Raw genomic sequence first — 23091 nt, forward strand, 5'->3', positions numbered from 1 at the left:
CTCTTTCTTGACATAATTATAAGTACATGTCAGGCATTGGTGGGAGAACCACACTTTTAGTCTCTTTTCCCTGAGGGTTATTTCTCCAACTGAAATGATTCACTCAGGACAACCATAATCCCTTCAGAGGATTTTTAACAATGTGAGTGAATGTCATGCATTTGATTATTTTAATTAGGTTAGAAACTCTTAGTTTTTACCCTTTGTGTCTCAGAAGTAGTTGTCTCTTCCAGTCTTATATCTACTTTGGGTATTTCTTTCTGAGCTTTTTCATTTCAGTATTTATTTATTTAAAATACTTTTTTTTAATATATTTTAGAGAGAAAGAGGAAGGGAGAGATAGAAACATCCATGTGAGATAGAAATATTGATCAGCTGCCTCCTGCACACCCCTTACTGGGGATCAAGCCTGCAACCCAGGCATGTGTCCGACCAGGAATCAAACTGGACCTCTCAGTCCATGGGACAATGCTCAATCCACTGTGCCACACCAGCTGGACTCATTTCAGTTTTTAATTGGACCACTTCTTTTCTCAGCATATCTCTTTCTTGTAACACCCTTTCAAATACCACCAACAAGCAACACATACACCTAACATTCAATTTTCCAACCTCTTTTTCTAGAATCATAATCTGACAAGGTCCATGATTCATCTTTCATGCATACTTGTTTTTCGGTATAAAAGGTCGAAGAGCTATTCACCTTTTTTGCCTCTGACAGTAACTTATTTGTTGCCCACTGACCAACCACTAAGCCAAGGGCACATATTTGGGGCTTTTCTTAAGAAGCTTCCCATAATTTCTATTTTAGTTTATTATGTTCTAGTAATGAACACCACTACTGCCTCACTGGGTTAAACCAGCAAAGGTTGGTTTCTTGTTACGTATCCATTGTGATTGAAGAGGGTCTCTTCTCTGGCTCCCCAAGGAAACAGAGCATCATTTACCTGGGGATTTAGGCATAACCATAAAAGCAGAAAGAAAGACAAAGCATGGCAAGTTGAACCCCAGTTTTTAAGTCTTCCACCTAAATGTAGTACTTTTGATAACATTTAGTTGGTTAAATCAACTTATATGAGTACACTTCAATCCAAAGGGACAAGGAACCATAGGGGCAAGGAATCATAACCCTGACATTACCAGGAATAAGAAACAAAAATATATTTTGAGTAGATGTAATGATGGCCACAGTAATATTTTATTCTAAGTTCTTCTGAAGTAGAGATTCCCCTCAACATGGGCAATCTTCCATGCTCAGCTGTAGAAGTATCTCTATAATGGGGCTCCCCATTTGCCTTTGCCAAGGTTTCTACAGGTGCTTGTCCTCTGGGACCAGATGTTATAAAAATGTATGCCTTAAGATGCCCAAATTATATAGTAATTTAATGTCTAACCCTATAGCTGTATGTAGAACAGGTATGGATTTTCACATTTTATAAGCTATTATGTTTCTCTGTTTAGACTCAGGGAAGACAATTTCTTGCTGCTTCCTACATGTGGGTAGAGTTCTTCTAATCCCCCACCCTTTTCTTTGCACCAAATGTCCAGAACTTCTAGATTCCAATATTTAGAGAAAGTGCTCAGTTTCAACTCTTCCTTTTGTGACCAAAGCCATGTGTCCTGATCCCTGATGGGTGTTAAAACACACTCTTTCTGTCATTATTGCTTTTGCTTCTGTTGCTAGTTTTTGAGCAGCTATAACATCTGTTTCTGTACTTAATTTCTTGGCTTTGAAACTCCTCTTTGTTTTCAACCACTGAGGATTTCCCTTTCTTTTTTCCAAACTCAGCTCTGTATTAAAATTTTGTGTTTGCTGTTTTGTATCATCTATTGTTTCTATGGATTTTGAATATAGAGATGCCTGTGTCAGAGCAGTTCACTATGTTATAAATGTTCACTTATATTACATTTTTTTATCCTTTTTGTTGTTGTTGTTGTTGTTCAGATAGACCGAGAGGAAGAGAGAGGAAGAGAGAGAGAGAAACATCAACGCAAAAGGGACACATCAAGTGGCTGCCACCTATGCGACCCAACCAGGGACAGGGACAAACTGCAACCGAGGTACATGCACTTAGTGGGAACCTAACCTGGGTCTTTCTGGACCACAGGCCGACACTCTAACCGCTGAGCCAAACCGGCTAGGGCTTATATTACATTTTTAATAAGCATATTTCTACTTAAAACTGAACTAAACAGATATATTGTAATGCAAAGCCTCCAGTGTAATTTATGCTATATCAAATGCTGTCTTCATAATATTTTATGTAGTAATATTTATCTCAGATACAAAATTTCCTCAAAACTAGGGTGAGCCATTGATTCTTCTTTAAAAACAAATGGACATTTTTTCTTGTGAATCATATCATACTGGCAACTAGTTCTAAATCGATTCCCGTTTGGCATATTTATAAGCAATGCACTTTTCAAATACACAGGGCTTTGTCTTGAGATTTTTGTGTCATGACTATTTGCCACTCATTTATATCTTTAATGTATGCATAATTAAATCACATCATGTTCTACTGTCAAGACATGAAGTTTAGGTCACTTGAAAAGTCTCATTGGAATTACAGACACTATACATTTTATGGATTAATTCATTTGGCACTATGAGAACTAGGAGGTTCTAAGCAAACTGGTACTTTGGGGCCATATTAGGTGGATAGAGTAAATTCTTCTATGCTGAAGGAGCTTAAGATTAAAAGTTACATTGAAAGATATTGGAAGTGAACACACTAGAATGAAAAAGGTGTTGTCAAAATATATTTGTCTGCAAAATATTCAAATAATTGAAAACAGATATTCCGGGTTACACATGTGTTAGAAAAAAATAACAGAAACCAAATTATCTACTTTTAAAGCTTCAACTGATATTTCCAATTCACATGGTTTGCCCAACTCCCTCACACATAAAAAGGGGTTTAAGAACATTTTTATTAATTTGAATTCTGTGATTCTGCATTTTCCTTTGTAACCCTTGATTTGAAACAACAAATTATATCTTTATCTCTAGATAATATACTTCTTGATATCCTTATATACTTCTGTGTTCTTTATTTATCTTTCTTTCTCCCTATATTTTCTCACTTCTCTTCCAATACTCCCACATACAGCAGCAGTGTGAATTCTATCAGCAGAGCTCATTGTTGTCAACTTTGCTGTTAGGTGAGAGAAAGACCTACTTGAGGTGAGAAAATACCTGCTCAACCATCTAATATGGTTCCAGAGCACTAAAATAATAAGACAAAACCAAGGAAGTAGGATTTTGCAATAGGAACATTTTATGTTTGCTTAATATCTTAGTTTTCTTATGCCCACTAAATAAGACTTGTTTAAAGAAAAGAAAAAAAATGATCTCCAGAAAAGTAAAGGTCAAACAATTGTATAGTCTTTTTGGAAGAGAGGTCCTTAAAAATTCTATCGCATCTGCTTTTATCAAATAGTTTAACTAGGTCTTGTTCACTAGTTAATTCTTATGTCATTATCAAGATAAAAATTTCTTGAGAGAGCAAGTTACTTACCTCCTTTATGTACTTCACAGTATATGTCATAATCACAGTATATGTCATAATCACAGTAAGTTCACAAAATATAGTGTGGATTAATTTACCACCTTGTATGAAGTAGACACTCAATAGCTTTTTCTCAATGACCAAATTTTTACCTATTAGATAATGTCACTTCTAATTATATTATTTCTAAATTGCTAGTTATATCTAAATTTTTTATTAAAGTTATAACTTCACTTTTGTATGCCACTATTATTACACCATAAAGCTTCTAAGTTAAGCCACTTTACTCTATGGATGATTCATTTGTGATGAAAAGACGGGTACTCTTGTTCACTTGTGAGTAAAAATATCAGCAATTCAAATTAAGTGATCTTCAATTTGATGTTGTGTTGCGTTATAATGGACTTGAAGTTTGTATATTTTCATTTTAGCAATTTCATTTATTTATTTATTTATTTAATCCTCACCTGAGGACTTTTTTTTTTCATTTTTTGTTCAGGTAGAGTGGGAGGGATGGAGGGAGAGAGAAACATCGACGTGAAGGGATACATCGAGTGACTGCCACCCGCACGACCAACCAGGGCCGGGGACAAACTGCAACCGAGGTACCTGCCCTTAGCGGGAACCGAACCTGGGTCTCTCGGGACCGCAGGCCGATGCTCTAACTGCTGAGCCAAACCGGCCAGGGCTTAGCACATTTTATTTTAATATGAAGTTCCATCATTTTTTCTTTCACTATTGTAACCAACTATATTACATGTGTGTTTTCTAAAATTGAGATATAATTGACATATTTACATATTGTGATGATCACCTCCATAGTGTTGCCTAATGCCTCTGTCATGTTATATAGTTATCATTTGTTTTTTTGTAATAAGAACATTTAAGACCTAGTTTCTTTTCAACGTTGAACTATATCATACATTATTATTGACTATAATCACCATGCTGTGCATTAGATCTCCAGAACTTAATCATTTTCTAGTTGCAAGTTTATACTCTTTGAATATCATCTCTCCAATTTTCCCACCCCCACAGCCCCTGGTAATTACGATTCTACTCTCTGTTTCTATGAGTTTCCCTTTTGAGATTCCTCATGTGAGTAATATTATACTGTATTTGTATTTCACTCTCTTAGACAGCTCTATCATTGACTTTGGTTTTCTCCAAGGGTCACAGGTATGATGAAGCAGGATTTTGTATGTCTGAAAAGTTGCTTTTATTCTTTAAAAATATATTTTTAAATCCTCACCTGAGGATATGTTTTTTATTGATTTTTAGAGAGAAAGAGATAGAGAAACATCAATGTGACAGATAAACGTCCATTGATTGTCCCCTGTACATGCCCTGACTAGGGAGCGAACCTGCAACCTAGGTATATGCATTGACTGAAAATTGAACCTGCAACTTGTTTGGTGTAGGGGGTAATGCTCCAACCGAGCCACCCACCCAGGGCACTTTCATTCTTTTTAAAATTGTTATTTACTACTTGGGGTCTGAGGTGTCTTTCAGTACAGAACCCTCTCTGTGTTCCAGTTTAATCTCTTAAGAAAAATCACCTCATACTTGTTTAGTGGATCTGGAATTTTTCCCTGCAAGCACTTGATTAAGAAGAATAAAACTAAAGCCCAAATTATGTGGCCTGATGTGATGATATGCTTTTCATATATAATTTTCATGATTTACACTCATGATTTTTATACTCTTTGATCATCACATTTCCAATTTCCCAAATGAAAGAATAGGAGAAATGCCCTGAAAAAGAACTAAATGAAATGGAGGGTAGGAAGCTACAAAATACAGAGGCCAGAACAATGGTTACAAAGATGCTCAAGGAACTTAGTGAGATCTTCAATAGCATGACACAATACATAGACACCACAAAAAGTACTGTTCATAAATGAAAAATATAATATCAGAAATAAAAATACACTAGGAAGAATCAACAACAAGCTAGATAAGGCAGAGGATTGAATCATCAATGTGGAAGACAAAGTAGAGAAAACACCCAATCAAAGCAGCAAAAAAAAATAAAAAATAAAAATAAAAATAAAAATAAATGAGTACAGTCTAAGGGACATCTGCAATAATATGAAGTGTAACAACATTTGCATCATAGGGGTACCAGAAGGAGAAGCGTGAGAGCAAAGATTTCAAAACCTATTTCAAGAAATGGCTGACAAGTTCCAAAACCTGATGAAACAAACAAAAATCTCTACACAAGTCAAGGAAGCAGAGAGGGCCAAACAAGATGTACCAAAAGAGACCCACACTAGACACAACACAATTAAAATGGCAAAGGTTAAAGACAAAAAGAATCTTAAAAGCAGAAAGAAAAAGACTGTTATATACAAGGGAGCTCCCATAGACTGTCATATTATTTCTTAACAAAACATTTCATCGGAGTGATGAAAAACAAGAGATTACAACAAGACTAATCTACACTGCAATTTTATTAATCAAAATTGAAGGTGAAACTAGACCTTCCCAGAAAAGAAGAAGCTAAAGAAGTTCATTACTACCAAACCAATATTACCAGAAATTGTAAGGGTCTTCTTTATGATGAGAGAGAGAAAAAAAAGAGGAACATAGTTATAAAGTCTAAAATGGCAATAAATGCATACTTATCAAAAATCACCTTAAATGTAAATGTATTAAATGCTCCAATCAAAAGATGAAGGATAGCTGAATGGATAAGAAAACAAGACCCATATATGTGCTGTGTACAAGAGACCCAACTCAAAACAAAAGATACACACAGACCAAAAGTAAAAGGATAGAAAAAGATATATTATGCAAATGGAAACAACAACAACAACAAAAAGCTGGGGTAACGGTACTTATACCAGAGAAAACTGACGTTAAAACAAAGACTATAATAAGAGATTAAGAAGAACATCACATAATGATAAAGAGATCAATCCAACAAGAAGATATAACCCTTATAATCATTTATGCACCCAACATAGGAACACCTAAATATATAAAGCAAATCTTGATGGACATAAAGAAAGAGATTGACAGTAATGCAGTTATAGTAGGAGATTTTAACATCCCATTAATGTCAATGGATAGATCTTCTCAACAAAAAATCAATAAGGAAACAGTGATCTTAAATGACACACTGTACTGCATGGACTTATTTGATAGTTACAGAACATTTTATACCAAAGCAGCAGAATATACATTTCTTTTCTTTTTTTTACTAAAATTTTTAAATGTTGACACTATTGTAAATGTCCCCCATCTCCCCCCCCCACCTTTGCCCACCTCCACACATGCCCCCTCCACCCTTTCTTGGTTATTCATTAGCATGTTTTTTAGTCTTCACATATGTGTTTTTTTCCTGTTTTCTTTCTGTAGTTGATTTCTAGTTTCATAATATTGTGTTTGGTAATGCTGCTTGATATGATTTCAATCTTCTTGAATTTATTGAAGCTTATTTTGTGACTTTATATGTGATCTTTCCTGGAGTATGTATTCTTTGGGTTTTGGATGACATTTTCTATAAATGTGTATTAAGTTGAACTTGTGTAATGGGACCTTTAAGGCCATTATTTCAATATTGATGTTCTGCTTGGATTATCTGTCTATTGATGTTAATTGTGTATCAAAGTCCCCTAATATTATTATATTATTATGGATTTCTCCTTTTTTTTCCCATTAATAATTGCTTTGTATGTTTATGTCCTCCTGTATTGGTGCATAGATATTTACAATTGTTATATCCTCTTTTTGAATTGGCTCTTTTATAATTATGTATTACCTTTGTTTGTCTTTTTTTTTTTTTTACACTTTTATGTCTTTTTGTCTGATATAAATATTGCTATTACAGCTTCCTCTTCATTTCAATTTTCATGGAATATCTTTTTCTATCCCTACACTTTCAGGTTTTTTTTATCTTTTTCAATTTGAAGTGAGTTTCTTATAGGTAGCATATAGATGGGTCATGTTTTTGAATCCATTTAGTCACCCTATATCTTTTTATTAGAGCATTTGATGCATTTATATTTAAAGCACTTATTGATAAGCATGTACTTATTGCATTGTTGATAATTGTTTTTAGGCTGTTTATAATTGTCTGCTGTTCATTTGTTCTTCACCTGATCTCTTCTCTTGTGGTTTGCTGTTTATGTTCAATATTTTGTGTAGTTTCCTTTATCTTTGTTCTTTATATATCCATTTCAGGGTTTTGGTTTGTGGTTACCATATGTTTTTTGTTTATCATGCCTTATGTATTGCTGTCTGTTTTAAGCTGATAGGCATTAAGTTTGAATATATTCTATACGGCCTACATTTGTACTTTCCCCTCTATGTCATATTTTAGATATTTTTGTTTTATATATTCCTTAACTAGTTATTGTGCTTTTAGTTGAGTTGATCTTTCTTTTTTCTTTTACACTTTGTAGAAGCTTTTTAAGTGTCTCATTTACTGTAATTATTAAATACTTGTCTTATCTGTGAGTATTTTCCCTTTCTCACATTTTGTTATTTCTGATTATGGCTTTTCCTTTTCTACTTAAAGAAGACACTTTATCATTTCTTGTAAAGCTGGTTTAATGGTGATAAAGTCCTTTATTTTATTTTTTTCTTGTCTGGGATACTCTCTTTCAATTCTGAATTATAACCATGCTTAGTTAATTATCCTAAATTATATGTTCCTTTCTTTCAGTACTTTAAAAATGTCCTACCACTCCCTTCTGGCTTATAAAGATTCTGATGAGAAATCTGCTGATAGACTCATAGAGTTTTCTTTGTATGCAACTCATTTTAATCTTGCTTCCTTCAATATTTTATCTTTAACTTTTGCCATTTTAACTACAATATGTTTTGGTGTGGGTCTCTTTGGGTTTACCTGGTTTGGAACTCTCTGTATTTCCTGGACCTGGATGTCTGTTTCCTTTCCCAGGTTAAGATAGTTTTCAGTCATATTACTTTGTTTTTTAAAACTTTTTTTATTATTAAATATATTGGGGGTGACATTGGTTAATAAGATTATATAAGTTTTAAGTGCATAAATCTATGATATCTCTTTGGTTCTTTAAATAAAGTTTCTGTTCCTTTCTCTCTTTCTTCTCTTACTTGGATCTCTATAATGTGAATGTTCAAGAGCTTGAGGTTGTCCTAAATGTCCCTTAAACTATCCTTATATACATGTTTTTTCCCTTTCTGCTGTTCTGATTTGTTGATTTTCATTAGTCTGCATTACAGGTCACTGATCTGTTCTTCTCTGTTAGCTCATAAATTCTTGATTCCTTCAAATGTGTGTGTATATATATATATATATATATATAATCAATTATTGTATTCATCAGGTCTACTTGTTACTTTCTTATACTTTCTAACTCTTTGTTGAAGTTGTCCCTAAGTCTTCTATTCCACTTTTAAGTTTGGTGAGCATCTTTATGACTCTTTCTTTGAATTCTCTATCAGACAGATTACTTATTTCTATCTCCTTCATGTGTTATTTGTCTGAGGATTTTTCTTTTTTCTTATTTTGAGAAATATTTTTCTATCTTTTTATTTTCTCTGACTTTCTAGGTTTATTCGTATGAATTTGACAGCAAAACTATCTCTTCCAGGCTTGGAAAAGCGGCCTTAGGTAGAGTTTAGCTCTGTGTCTACTGTGTGTACAGGGTAGTTTTGGCAGGCTGGTAGGAGTAGAGAAGGTGCTCAAGATATCTGGGGTAGTGGCCTACTCCATTTGAGCAGCTCTGCACGCGAGGGCAGATGCCTGTAGTAATGCCTTATCCTTTTTGTTCCCTTTATTTGGGCTGAAATGGGTTATAGTGATGAAATGGCTTTCTGAACCCAGGGAATTCTCACAGTCCCTGGAGAACTCCCATGATTCTTCAGTCTTCTCTATGTAGTTTCTCTTCTGTTGGTTGTATTGAAAGTAAAACCATGTAGAAGAGACTTCTGTATAGGCTCTATGTGCCAGGGAGTTTTGAGAAGCTGCTTGGAACCTAGCAGGAACTTAGGGCACCCTGGTCAATTGTCTGCCAACAGAAAGAGCTCTATGCTTGGAGGTCACATGGGTGTGGTGATGTCCTGTTGTTCCTGCTTGCTACCTTTGTTAAAAGTCAAAAGGCTTCATGCAATGCCCTGTGAATACCATATGGTGATCTTGCAGGTAGAGCAAAAGCACCAGAATAGAGCTTCAGCCCCACCCTATTGAGGTTGAGAGGAGCTTAAACAATGGTGCTCACCTGCTCATCTGGCCCCAGAGAGTTGTTCCCACAACTCGTGGAGGGCTCCCTTGGCTTCCCAGCCTTCTCTGTTTAGACTGACTCTCTCTCTCTCTGTCTCTCTCTCCCCCTATTTTTGTTGTTTTTGTCAGGAGCCGTTCATTCAATTCTCAGTTGCTTAGGAGTAATCACTACCTATATACATGTATATTTTATTTTCATCATCGATGAAGGTGATTTCAGTGTTAGCCTATGCCACCACCATTTTGAATTTTGTATTTTAAATAAAGCTTATATTGTTAGAATTGTTTTTAGCTTATGTCCTCTATTAAGTAAGTACAAGGCTAAAACATATGTGATTCTACTTTATTAAGGAATATAGACTCATGGAACAGGAATGAGTTAAGGATGAATAAGGAAGGAAGGAAGGCTTAGTACATCAGTCTCTGTTAAACTAAAATCACCATGAAAAAGCGTAATAATTTAAGCTGCTATTTTTAGTAAAAGTAAAAATTATGGGAGACAATGTACAGTGAAGCAAGCATGCAGATCATGAGAGTGGGGGTCACTACTGAGTCCAACTGAAAATTATGGAATGAAAAAATTGCGTGAAATAATGACAAAGATAATTTATTTCACTTTTTTTTTTCTAAAGCTACCCTGTTTAAAGTGATGTTCTTATATTTTTTCTAGTCAAGAATAAATGAATACTATTATTTCAAATGTTCACTCTTCTGTTAACTGAATTTCAGATTATACCAAGAAAAAAAAAATAAACTCATTTTCTGAATATTCAAGAGAATTGTTGAATACTGACATTTATAAAGAAAAGCAGTTTCCCACTTCACTCCCTTCATCTTAAGAAATCCCTTGCATTTATCATGGCCTCCAGTAACCTGTAAGGGTTTGGATGTTTCACTTGAATTTCCTGGATGGGGTGTTAATGACCACTACTATTATATTGGAAGCAATCCAATTCATCTTTTGATTCATTAACATAATTCTCTGACCTGTTGGGGGGGGGGCACCAAAGTGGGAATCACTATATCATTAGCCCAGTGACAAGCTAATTTACTTTTTTAAAAAATTTATCTTCACTGTTGAAAATATTACAAATGTCCCTTTTTTTTCTCCCATTGATCCCCTCCTCCCTGCCTAGTTAATAGAAATTTGGGAACCAGTTCATTCACAGTGATAGTCATTAAAAACAAACTTTAAAAGAAAATCCATTTTAAATTAGATTAAAATCAAAATTAGTTTTTATTATTTGAATAGCTTCCTTAATTATTTATAGTGATAATTAAGTCTCTCTCTGTCTCTCTTTCTCTCTGTTGGTCTCTCTGCCTATCTTGTTTTCCATGATGTTTCTATCATTGCTGAGTTTAAAACAAGGGAAGAACAATCCTTTTGGCATCAACAGACTATTTATTGCTTATCAGTGATTTGGGGGATGATGATTTGAAGATAAATAACATAAATGTGTGACATCAATAATTCCATTACAATAAGACAAGTAAAGCAATATAAAATGAGTTGAGAAATGTAAAAAAATGTCTTACTATATTTGAACTGTAATTTTTATAGACATCCCTCATTATCACATAATATGATTCATTTATACTTATATCAGATACATTCAAAAACTTTTATTTGGTTTTCACTGTTAACATTCTTTTCATGAATTAAGAAACTATAAAAAAAAAGTCCTTAAAGACATAAAGAATCAATAAACATACCCCCCAAAACATGTTTTACTAGGATCATTTTACTTATTTCATATTTTTGGGTAAATGTATTTTCTTTTCAGGTCTAGACTCCCCCAATTGTCCATGTCCTTTTAAGTGAGAGAGACCCAAAGAGGGAAGGTAAAAATGAAGTATAGGATAGGGTTTAATCTAGTAAAAAGATTACCTCAGACCTTATTTTGGTCACTGACGATTCTCTCTTACATAGAAAAAAAAAAAAAAGCTTTGATAAATAGACAAGATCTAATTTCTGTGCGAATAAAAGAATTGTAGATAACTTGCAATCATTATTCCAAAAAAATTAATTGTAAATAACTAGAAGTCAATTAAAGCAGGGTTCTGCTGGGTAATGCAAATCTTTTATAGTTTTGTTTCAGTTAACTGCCTCATTAATGATTTATAGATGTGTATACAGCTGTGGGAACCATAGTATTATCTAATGCACTCAGAATAATTACATATGAAAAGAACTATGTAGCTCAAGGGAAAATTTCTGAAATTACTGCCTTAACTTCAACCATATTAAAATGCAAAGCATTTAGAAATAGGTTGTGATGGCTTTTTACATTTTTTTTTTCTTAATATTTTAGCAAGAGAGGAAGGGAAAGGGAGAGAGAAATAGAAACATCAATGAGAGAGAAACATCAATTGGCTGCCTCCTGCAGGCCTCCCTACCAGGGATCAAGCCTGCAACCCAGGCATGTGCCCTGACTAGGAATCAAACCAAACCGGTGCCCTCTTGGTCCTCTTGGTCCATGGGTTGATGCTCAATCCACTGAGCCACACCCACATCAGCTGGGCACTGTTGCCAACTTTTAAAAGAAAGATTTTTATTTTTCATCATATTAAAATGTTTGCATACTTCTTTAGTGCACAGCACACAGAGACTTCAAGGCTTAGGAGACAACTTCATAAAACATTTTTGTCTTTTTGCATCTATTATGTATGAAGAAGGAAGATTTACATAGTAAAACAATTTATAAGCCAAAAGCATAATATTTGTTGTTATTATTATTATTATTATTATTATTATAGGACACAGGCAATTTTAAGATAAAAGTCATAGAAAACCAGTTTCCTATCATAGTATGTCTTGTTATTACATCCACTGTTTCATTAACTCCAGATTTTCCCAGATCTACCTTAATGTCATTTGTTCCAATCCCTAATGAAGATGAGACTCTCTTATATTTAAACTAAAACCCCCTCCTCCCTTCTACCACCCAACTCAGTTAGATGAAAACTCCACTTTACACTGCCAGAGTCAAGAACACAAAACTCCCTCTCCTCCAGCTTCTAGACATAGGGTTTTCCTCTTGTAAGGAGCAGGATTTTAGCATTTCTTACCCTACTTCCAGCTACCTATTGCTGAGACTAAATTCTGGTAGAGGGTTGTTTCTTACACCAGTTTTCACTTATGGAATAGTGACTCTACCTTGGATGTGGCATACTAAAATGACTAGGACCTTGATTTCCCTTATCCTGTCACTTGAAGCACCAACAGTGGCAAGCCAAGAGGACCTCTGGCTGCATCTCTCTCCATTAAGTACTCTGTTCCTAGACTGAGGATATCACTTATCACTCTGGATTGTTTGCCATTGTCCTGCCCCCAGCTCTAGTGGTCTGGTTCAAGGATCTTGCCTGGAGGGAAAAGCAGGCCATAAAACAGATAGCTTCTTATCTCTTCCAGAAGAATGGACTTCATTTTCAACAGAGGGTAAATTTCAAATCTAAAGGAGCTCTCAACAACAGTGGAGGTTCCTGTGAAAGGTAGTTGGGAGGAAAAGCATGGATTTAATAAAGGCCACCTCATTTGTAAGAGAATTGGGGAATAAACCAGCTGGAAATATCCCTGTTGTGGTCAAAATATGAAATTCAGGCCTCAGAAGGTATTCCTTCAAAAGAAGCACAATGTGATTGGGCTACCTTGTTGAGGAATTTTTGTCCCAAGGCATTGTTTAAAACAATAGAGCATTTAGCTCTCAATTAATGAAATTTAACATCTGGGAAATGTTAATCAGGGAAAGAAAGAAAGATAATTCTACCCATACCAATAACATTGTAGAGTGACTGTAAGCATATCAGTAGCTGAGCCTCACTGAGAAGCAACATTAGACTCTTAACACTATAGTATAGATTATGGACAGAATTCACTACAATTATCCAGCAAATCATTAAAAGCTAAAGCAAGTGAAAACAACAAGTCCCAGAGGGAGTGAACCAGTACTGAGTATTACTACAATATTATTATTATTATTGTTATTATTATTATTTTAATCCTCACCTGAAGATATTTTTACATTTCTTTTCAGACAGAATGGGAGGGAGAGAGAGAGAAACATTGATGTGAGATAGACACATCGATTGATTGCCACCTGCGCGACCCCAACCCGAGCTGGGGAAGAACCACAACCAAGGTACATGTATGCCCTTGGCCAGAATCAAACCCGGGACTCCCTTGTCCACAGGTCGATGCTCTAACCACTGAACAAAACTGGCCAGAGCTACAATATATTATTTAAAACATCTTATTTCCAAAAAAATATTGAGTCATGCAAAGGAACCAGAAAAAGTATAAATAATACACTAGAAAATTCAGGCAACATAAACTGCCTGTGAGAGGGAGCAGATATCAAATTTAACATAAAAGACTGCAAAATAGCTATTGCAATATATTTACAGAACTAAAGAAAATAATGATTATAGAAATATAGGAAGGTATGATAATCATGTTGCATCAAATCATTAAAGAACACAATTTTTAGAAATTCAGTTGGAAATTCTGGAATTTAAAAGTACAATAACTGAAATGTAAAAATCACTAGTGGAGTGCAACAGTAGTTTTAAACTGGCAAAAGAAAGAATTGATGTGCCAGAGAAAATAACAGGTGAGATTTTAAAAGCTGAAGAATAGGGTAAAAAGAATGAAGAAAAATGAACAGAGCCTCAGAGAATGTGGAGCACTATCAAGTGCACTAATCTATGTGTAATGAAATTATCAGAGGAGAGTAGAGAAAGAAAAATGAGCAGAAAAAATATTCAAAGAAATAATGGCAGAAAACTATCCAAATTTTTTAAACAAAAGTAATCTATACATACAGGAAGGACATAATCCCAGTTGGATAAATGCAGAGATATACAAAAAGACACACCACAGAAAATATGCTGAAACTCAAAGATAAGGAGAACATTGTGAAAGCAGCAAGAGAAAAAAAAAAAAACCTGATAAAATTAACAACTGAGTTTTCATCATACACAATGGAGTCCAGAAAGCAAAAGGATAGCATACTCAAAGTTCTCAAAGAAAAATTGTCACCCAAGAATCATATATACAGAAAAGGTATAATTAAAAAATAAAGGTGAACCCAGCTGGTGTGGCTCAGCAGATTGAGCATTGTCCCAAGGACTGAGAGGTCCCTGTTTGATTCTCTGTCAGGGCACATGCCTAGGTTGCAGGCTCAATCCCCAGTAGGGGGCGTGCAGGAGGCAGCTGATATACGTTTCTCTCTCACATCAATGTTTCTATCTCTCTCTCCATTTCTCTCTCTAAAAAATAAAGTAAAGACTCTCACATTAAAAAAAATATAAAACTGAATTGTTTGCTGTATTACCCACCTTACAAAAAATACTAAAGCAAGTTCTTTACAGTGAAAACAAGTGGCTACCAATTGCTATTTGAATCAACATAAAAAATAAAGAGTGACAGATAAATTAACTACATAATTAAAAAAAAAACAGTATTAATGTATATCTTCTCCTTTCTCCTCAGAATTTACTTTAAAAACAATTGGATAAAATAATATATAGGTAATGTAATGATGAGTAAATAACAAACACACCGATTCAGGAACAATCCATGGACAAAAATCCCCATAAGCCGGAAATCCAGAAACAAATCGAAAAGCTCCTGCACCCCAGGTGAATACAAATCAGACTCATTGCAGCCAGCAGCATGATTTAGGGTTCCTGTTGTTGGAGTCCCTGATCCCCATCCAGCACATGTTATGATCAGGAAGAGAACTGGCTCCCAGCTTCTCCCTGGGGAAGGAAGTGGTTGGTTTGTGCGTCCAGATCACAATCCTTCAGAGGGGGGCTTCCCAGAGGACTGGCTTCTGTCTAGTTCGTGCATGGAGGGGGAAGAATGGGCAGAGAGTCAGGGACACCGTACATGTAACTGAAAGAATGACAGGCTGTGTGGGTGTGAGCAAAAAAGGGACGATCAGATTATTTCTCAAAAGAAGATCCTGTCACTGCTAAAGTTTACATACTATAAGCATGTAAAATTAAATAAAAAGTGGACATTAAATTTGGATGATATCTACATGGAAGGAAAGGATGCATAGGGCAGTAAAGGCTTCCTAAGAGTTTTTTGGGGTTTTTTTTTGGTATGGTTTGGGAGAGGAGAAATTTCAACTGAAAAATAATATATATTTTTCGAAGGTAAATATTTTGGAAAATATTAAAGATAATCATTCAAATAAGATAAAAAGTATTTATCATTTTAATTCAGTAAGGAAACAACAACAACAAAATATTTACACCAACGTAAGTCAATAAAATGGAAAATGAAACAAGAAAAAAACAGTAGCTAGCCTGTCTGGAAGTATTCAAATATATTATAAACATAACAAGAGCAAATCAATAAAATTTAGCTGTTATAGACAGAGACTCTCAGATTGGTTTTTAATTATTTTACTTCCTTTTTATTGAGATACAGCTGACATATAGCATTGAATTAGTTTTAGGTGTAAAACATAATCATTTGATTATATGTATATATTGTAAAATGATTGCATGATAAGTTTAATTAATATCCATCACCCCACATAGTTACAATTTTTTTATTGTGGTGAATATTTTTAAGATCTACTCTCTTAGCAACTTTCAATTACACAACTCGTTGTTAACCACAGTCACCATGTTGCACCTTACATCTCTACGAATTATTTCTCTCATAACTAGAAGTTTTTACACTTTGGACACCTTTACTCATTTTCCCCACTCCTCACCCCCTGTAACTGGCAAACACCAATCTGTTCTCTGTTTTTGTGAATTCTGCTTTTTTGTTAGATTCCACATATGTGTGATACATGGTATTTGTTTTTCTGTTTTTCTCTGACTAATTTACCTTAGCTTAATGCTCTCAGATAGATCCACATTGTCACAAATAGAAGATTTCCTTATTTTTTCATGGCTGACTAATATTCCACTATATATATATATATATATATATATATATATATATATATATATATATATAATTCTTTATCTATTCATTTGTCAGTGTTTCAATATCTTGGCTATTAAAAATAATGATGCAATAACATGGAGATGAAGATATCTCTTGGAGATAGTGATTTAATTTCAGATAAATACTCAGAAGTGGAATTGCTGGATAATATGTTAGTTCTGTATTTAATTTTATGAGAAACGTATATACTATTTTTCACAGCGGCTGCACTAATTTACTTTCCCACCAATGCACAAGATTGCACTTTTTTTCACATCCTTGTCAACCTTGTTATTTCTTATCTTTTTAAATTAATTTTTTCCCTTTATTGATTTGAGAGAGAGAGGACCCCTCAAAGCACAGGCACCACTCTGCAGAGACCACAAATCCTCTTATTGTTATTGAGTTAATTACTTTACACTCAGTCCTAGAGATTCCCCCTCTCCTTTGCTTTCTCCCACCTCCGTAATAGATTTCATGTAGCCCACTTGCATCTCCTCTTTTGATTGCAATGTGTACAATAAGGTGCAAAACTGCCATTCTCAGAGCATTATCTCAATCTGTTCAACAATGGTCGACAATTTTGGCTCAATTAAACACAAACATTCTTCACTGGTTTGAATGTTTCTTACATATATATATGGAGAGTAACCCCTTACCAGACATATAAATTTAAAATATTTTTTCCCAAAACAAGCCAAGCAGAGAAAGACAAATATCACATGATCTCACTTATTTGTAGAATATAATGAACTAAACAAACTGATGAACAAAATTGACCCAGAGACATAGAGGTGGGATACAGACTGACAAATTTCAGAGGAGGGGGAGAGGAGGGAGGGAGATAAACCACAGAACTTACATGCATGTGTGCATGACCAATGGACATAGACAACAAAGCTGGGGATGGGGCGGGGGTGATGGAGAGGAGGGTGTCAATGGGGGAAAAAAAGGAGAAATATCTGTAACAAAAACAAATTAATAAAAATAAAATAAATTAATTAAATTTTTTTTCTCTCATTCCATAGGCTATCTTTTCATTTTGTCAATGTTGTTTCCCCTGCTTTACAAAAGCTTGTTAGTTTGTGGTAGTACCCCTTGTTTATTTTTGCTTTTGATGCCTTTGCTTTTGGAGTCAAATCTAAAAATCATTGCCAACAACAATGTTTAGGAGTTTACCCTTTATGTTTTCTCCTACAATTTTTGTTGGTTTCTATTCCTACAGTCTAGATTTTAATCTATTTTGAATTAATTTTTGTGTATGGTTTAAGACAGTCATCCATTTTTATTCTTTTGCAAGTGGACATCCAGTTCTCCTAACACTATTTATGAAAGAGACTATGTTTTCCCCATTGTATACTCTTAAATCTTTTGTCATAAATCAATTGACCATATGCGGATGGGTTTATGTTTGGGTTGTCTATTTAGATTGGGTTTTTAACAATGAAGTTCCATGCTATGTATAACAGACACACCTGAAACAAAATAGCATCAAGGAATTATAGTTTCCTGGCTAAATCATGGCCACAATCTTTTTTTTTCTTTTCTTATCTCACTCGAGGACAATTTGCATTCATTTTCAGATTGAGGGGGAAGGAGAAAGAGACAGAGAGAAACATCAAGGTGAGAGAGACAAATCGACTGGTTGCCACCCACACATCCCCAGGGACAAACTGCACTGAGGTACATGCCCTTAGCAGGAACCCAGGCCTCTTGGGTCCGCGGGCTGATGCTCTAACTGCTGAGCCAAACCAGCCAGGGCTATGGCCATAATCTTTATCAACACCTTGTTTCTAAATGGTGATGCAGTGATGGTATGCAAGTTTGCATTCTGCTTCCAACCTTAAGAATGCTTTTGCTTCTCTCTCAGTGTACAAGGCATGTAGTTGGCTTTGTGTATTTCTCAAACCTCGATTGCTCAAAACAACAGAAGTTAATAAAATAAAAGGAAATCAATCAAGTATACATATGCATGTATATTAGTATGTATGTAAAATAGTGTTTAATTTATAAGCTGAGAACAAAATTATGACAATAGCTGTCTTTGCTTTGTATAATAATATCACTAACATTAATCAAATATGTAATATATGCAATTAATTGTTCTAAGTTCTTTAGATTTGTTATTTAATCCTCACGCCAAGAAAATGCTGAGAGATAGTTACTAACTGTCATCCTCTGCTTATAGAAAAGGGAAATGAACTGGAGTGGTGAAGAAACTTGCCCAAGGCTAACACACAAACAAGATTTTACCCGGGCTGTGAGACTCTAAAGCTTGCAATCTATTTTTTTTTTCACTATATTTCCTCTCAGAGTACTTTATAGTTTTTGAATAACAAAACAAGAAAAATTTTGACTTTTTTTTTCTTCCTCACCCAAGGACATTTTTGCATTTTTATTTTCAGATAGAGTGGGAGGGAGAGAGGGAGGAAGAGAGAGAGAGAATGACTGGTTGCCACCCACATGACCCCACAACTGAGGTACGTGCCCTTGGCAGGAACTGAACTCGGGACTCTTTGGTCTGCGGGCCCACGCTCTACCTGCTGAGCCAAATCAGCCAGGGCTAATTTTGACTTTTTGTGGGAAGCCTGAGGTTAAGGATTGAAAAGGCTCAGGAGTTAGCACAGGAAGATAAGGTTAAACATGAAGAAAAGCTCTGGAAGCTCAAATCTGTGAAACAGATGTATCTAGTAAAAAGTTTCAGTTTCTGAGTATAGCTAAGTGACTTTAAAAACTGGTTCCTGCCAGGCTGGTGTGGCTCAGTGGATTGAGTGTCATTCCATGGACTGAAAGGTTCAATTCCGTCAGGGCACATGCCCGGGTTGCGGGCTCGCTCCCCAGTAGGGGGCATGCAGGAGGCAGCCGATTTATGTATGTCTCTCACATCATTGTTTCTATCTCTCTCTCCCTTCCTCTCTCTCTAAAAAAATCAATAAAAATATACAGTTTTTAAATATCAATAAAAACCTAAAAAAAAAAAAAAAGAAAGAATACACCCCTGGAGAAGTCCTGGAGCAAGCCCAGGTGAAGTACACAATTGTTTTAAATTCCACACAATCCCCAGCTTATTTCTTTCACTTGTTTACTGTAATATCTGGCATGTTTTTATTGATTTAATTTTGTATTCAGTTATAACCATGGCAGGGGTAGCAGAGCTAGGTGTAGACAGGTGTAGTTCCTGGTGCTGCAGTGGTCATTACTTCTTCTTTTTTTTTTTTATCCTCACCTGAGGACATTTTTCTATTTTTTGTTCAGATAGAGTGGGAGGGAGAGAGAGGAAGAGAGAGAGAGAGAAACATCGACGTGAAGGGAACACATCGAGTGGCTGCCACCCACACGACCAACCAGGGCCGGGGACAAACTGCAACCGAGGTACATGTCCTTAGCGGGAACCGAACCCAGGTCTCTCTGGACCACAGGCCGACGCTCTAACCGCTGAGCCAAACCGGCCAGGGCGGTCATTACTTCTTTTCTTTTGGACCAGATAACACTGTGAGCCTCCCTCTTTCCTTCCTTCCCTCCAGTCTGTCTTCTCCTTTTCTCCCAGCCTCTTGTAGCCCTTTCCTTCTACCTCTCCTAGTGTGTGTCTGTTACAAAATTTCACTTTTTCAAAATGGAAGTCAGGTGTATGCTCAAAGGAGGGGGAGTTTTTTTTTTGTTTTTTTTTTTATGCTGAGACCTCAGCAGAATACTTTTCTTTTTATTGTTTCCCCCACAAACCCATCGGTCTGGGAGAGATTTGGCAGTGGAAATCATATTGCCTGGGATGCTGGGTTCTTTGTATATTCTATGAAACGTATGTCAATGTCTCTTCATCTAGGCTGGAATTTACATTCTCCCCTTCCTTGGCTGTTAATGAAGGAGAGGGGCCAGCAGGCAAGTGGCTTTCACCCTGCCTGACATGTGCAGTGACCTCAGCCTCTCTGTGTGGCCAGGTGGTAGGATGGGTGGGGGGAGCCTTCGGAAGCAAAGAAGTATCACTTCTTTCTCAAGTGGAGTGTTTACACCTTGATTTAACATTTGAACTTTCACAAGAGAGGTAATCATTTTGATAATAAAATTTTTAACCACAATAGTCGTAAAAAAATGAATCGTTTGATATTAGATTTAAACTTTTGCCATGTTACCCTACAATGCAATCTTTCAGCTATTATCCTCTCAGTCATCAATAAAATTCTGCTGCAAACATAGAAATTAAAGGTAAAATAACAATATATCAGGCATATCATTATAAAGTAAAAACTTATAAAATATTAATATCAGACAAGAATAATATCAAGATTAAAAAATAAAGGTACATCATATTGATAAATAAACCATGATATACATATTTAAAGAAGATCACATGCCAATCCATCAATATATACAACATAGTTTTGAAATGTATGAAAAAAAATTAATAAAGTTATTAGTCCTCTTAGTATGTCAGTTTTAACATTTCCTTTTTAAAATAATAACAAGATATCAGGTAGTGCAACACGTATTAATCTATTTTGCTTTACAAAATGTTTGTAAATGGTAATAACAAGAGCGTGTATACTGTATTTTTTTAATTCAAGAAATAAAATAAGGTTTTTAAATGAATTAACGAATTATATGAGAACTCACATTAGGAGACAATGTTATTAAATAGTTGTTAAGACTTGCACATATTGGCCCTGGCCAGTTTGGCTCAGCGGTTAGAGCAACAGCCCACGGACCGGAGAGTCCCAGGTTCAGTTCCCACTAAGGGCACGTACCTTGGTTGCAGTTTGTCTCTGGCCCTGGTTGGGGTCGTGTGGGTGGCAACCAGTAGATGTGTCTCTCTAATGTCGATGTTTCTCTTTCTTTCTTCCTCCCTCTCTCCCTCTCACTATATCTGAAGATAAATGCAAAAAAAAAAAAAAATTTCCTTGGGTAAGGATAAAAAAAAAAAAAAAAAAAAGACTTGCACATATTGGATTCTGGGTCTTTCCCAGTTCAAGGTGCTTATAAGTTTTTCAAGTAGCTGTTTCATTTGCCAGAAGGAGAAAAAGGCCTCATGTTTTCAGTGACCTATATACAGATCAGTGTTTAGATTCTTTAGTAAGACTTCATAATGGCCCCATCAACAAATCATCAAACAACAAGTGTTGGCGAGGGTGTGGAGAAAAGGGGACTCTAGTGCACTGCTGGTGGGAATGCAGACTGGTGCAGCCACTATGGAAAACAATATGGTGTTATCTCAAAAAATTAAAAATTGAACTGCCATTTGACCCAGTGATTCCACTTCTAGGAATATACCCTAAGAAGCCTGAAACACCAATCAGAAAGAATATATGTACCCCCATGTTTATAGCAGCACTATTTACAATAGCTAAGATCTGGAAACTGGAAACAGCCCAAGTGTCCATCAGTAGACGCATGGATAAAAAAGTGGTGGTACATATACACAATGGAGTACTACGCAGCTGTAAGAAAGAAAGATCTCTTATCCTTTGAGACGACATGGAGGGACCTTGAAAGTATCATCCTAAGTGAAACAAGCCAAACAGAGAAAGACAAGTTTCATATAATCTCACTTATTTGTGGAATATAATGAACATAACAGTCTGAGGAATGGGGTAGTTCCAGAGACGTGGAAGTGGGGTACAGACTGACAATCCCCAGAAGAGGGGGTGGTGGGGGAGAGATAAATCACAGAACTTATATGCATGTATGCATGAACAGTGGACATGGACAACAAACTGGGGAAAGGGCAGGGGGGGAGGGGGGAATCAGTGGGGGGGAAAAGGAGAAACATCTGTAACAAAAATTAATTAATAAAAAAAAATAACTGAAACCAAAATGGGCTATGGGGAAAAAAAAATTGTTTGCCTTTCATTCCAGTGTTACTGGTTGATGCTAAACAATATGACATGGACCTATTCTATTTCTTAAAGCAATATCAGAAATATAATATGTGAGAGAGATTATTTGTTCCTAAATCAAGAATAAACAATTTTTCCAAAGTTCTTTTTCTCAGAGTTATCTGAGGAAAAAAATCACGCACTTTCTACAATAGCTACTTACGCATACCTATATATAGTAAAGAAGAATCGTTATGTTCAAATTCAGGAGCCAATTAAGAAAAAGATTCTCATTCAAAATCCATCTTCATTTTCCCCCATTTATTATGTCTCCATGGTTGCTATCCTGAATCAGTTTCTACACAATTTTTCATTACTAGTGGTGTGGTCAACCATGTGATTCTCCTTGTGTTAGTGGTCTCTAGACCATTTGTGTTTTTCTTTTAACTTTATTTTATTTTATATTTTTTTTCATCATTTATCCCCTCTATGCTTTCTTCCACTTTCACCTATCCCCTCACTCCCACAATCATCACACTATTGTCCATGTCCATGAGTTCTCTCTTTTTTTGTCTTTTTTGCTGAATCGCTCCATCCCACTCCCAACTC

Source organism: Molossus molossus, unplaced genomic scaffold, assembly GCF_014108415.1.
Source record: "Molossus molossus isolate mMolMol1 unplaced genomic scaffold, mMolMol1.p scaffold_m16_p_2, whole genome shotgun sequence".
NCBI lineage: Eukaryota > Metazoa > Chordata > Mammalia > Chiroptera > Molossidae > Molossus > Molossus molossus.